The sequence below is a fragment of the Tupaia chinensis genome, unplaced genomic scaffold (assembly GCF_000334495.1).
Source record: "Tupaia chinensis unplaced genomic scaffold, TupChi_1.0 Scaffold144314_1, whole genome shotgun sequence".
Lineage (NCBI taxonomy): Eukaryota > Metazoa > Chordata > Mammalia > Scandentia > Tupaiidae > Tupaia > Tupaia belangeri.
The window spans coordinates 1,152-3,158 of record NW_006204172.1 but is presented as its reverse complement, the minus strand read 5'-3'; positions in this window follow the sequence as shown (position 1 = coordinate 3,158).

Sequence of the window (2,007 nt, the reverse complement as noted above, 5' to 3'; positions counted from 1 at the left end):
CCCTCTGGGGGGTGATTTCTCGCTTTCTGTCTCTCTGTCTCTCTCTGTCTGTCTGGCGAGCGCACGCGCCTTATAGCAAAAAACTCTCAAAAAAGAAAAAAAAAGAATACTAGCACAGCAGAGAAACCACATCTGGGGAGAAAGGTATTTCAAATTTTTGATATTTGACTTTCTAAAGCATCAAAAACATGAAACCAGCAAATGACATAATGATTACATCGCTGGACTGCCACGTAGTCAACCGTGATTCAGCCCTGAATCCAGTGGCTTCAAACTCACACCAGGCATGTGTGTGTGTGTGCCCAGAATCCCAGGAGGAGAATGGAAAAGAAGGAATTGCAGTGTGACCCTGTGTCTGGGGGTAATTTCTGGTCTTCTGTCCCTCTGTCTTTGTCTCTGGGTGAGTACACATGCCCTAGAGCAAAAAAATCTCTCAAAGGAAAACAAAACAAAACAAAACACATCAAATGCCTTCCACTGGACAACTATCAAGATCCCTTACACTTCCATCAGGGTTTAGTGACCCATGTGAAGTTCTTAGTTACACTTGGTCCTTCATGGAGCACCATCGTCTTTCCAGAGCTGGGCTCTGACAGAGAGACCCAGCAGAGACCCACCCAGAGGCTCCCACCCCCAGAGGGAGACACAGAGAGGGAGGGGGACACTCACCTGGGAACCCCCCGGGGGGCAGATGGACCAGGAGAAGCAGGGAGGGGAGAAGGTGGAGCCAGGAGCAGCTGCAGCAGCCCTCCATGTGCTCAGAGCTGGGGAGAGACGGGGTCAGGGCAGCCAGGGAGCAGGGGGAGGCAGGAGGCAGGTCAGCGAGCTCTGGGCCTCCACCACATCAGCGCCTCTGGGGAGCAAAGCATTTCCTACTGCTGGTCGTGGTGGGGGTGGGGGCTCCACTACACTGACACCCACAGGGAGCTGACCCAGGCTCCTCCTGGCCTGTTTGGGAAGATTCTGGTTTTAGGGAGCCACTAGGTTTGTTTGGGAAGAAACTGATCTTCTCCCTCCCACCCAGTTGCAACCACACCTCAGTTCCGTTCTGTCCAGAAAACCAGGTCCTTCCTTCTAAACACCTAGGGCCCAGTGGTGGACACCGCTCCTTATCTCGGCATCCCTCACAAACACAGGTGACCTCCCCACCCCGGACAGAGGACCCAGAGGCCAGACCCTCCTCCTGAAAGACACACCAGATCCTGCTACCTTGCTGTTGCTCACTAATGGGAAACTCAGAGACAGACCATGTCCTCAGGGACACTGTGGGGCCATCACAGGTGCCCCACTTTCCTGCTTGTTCTGTTCACCTAAATTTCAATCCCTCGGAGCTCCCTTCCTGTTAGGGCCCTGCATGCATCAGGTATTAAGGGATTCCCCACTGAAGGGTGAAATGTTGCCCTCCATAAATTTCAATAAGATTTCTGCTAGAGGAGTCAGAGAAAAGGCCCCCAAACCACTGACTACTTGGAGGGGGAAGGGACAGCCTAGGGTCCTGCTGGGACAGACTCTGGGGCTCCCTGTGGGGTTCCCATCTGGGCTCAGCCATGCTCAGTGTGACCATGTTGGGCAACTTTCTGGACCTTCTCTGTCTGTTTCCTCATCTGCAAAATAGGGACAGTAACAGCATCTCCCTCCCAAGCTGGGAACAAGGATGCGTGGACTTACATTTGTGGTCACTGCATATAACTGGAACAAGACATGGTCCTATAACTGCTGCAGATACGTCACTAAAACAAATAAAAGAACAGCCCTCACTACGGTTGATCCTCTTAGAGCAAGACCTTTACCCAGTCCCCTCCCTCTGCTCAGGCCCGGCCACATCCTCAGCCTCCCCTACAGCCTCACAGTGTCCTGACCTCCCCTCCTGGCCCACACCTGCCTTCCAGCCCTCTTACCTCTGTGCCAGGCTGGAAGGCCTTGTTCCTGGATCCTCTTTGTCCCCAGCTCTGAAAGGCTGTGACTTCCTGGAGCATCTCTAAGCTCAGCAGCTGGAGAAAGTTCAGA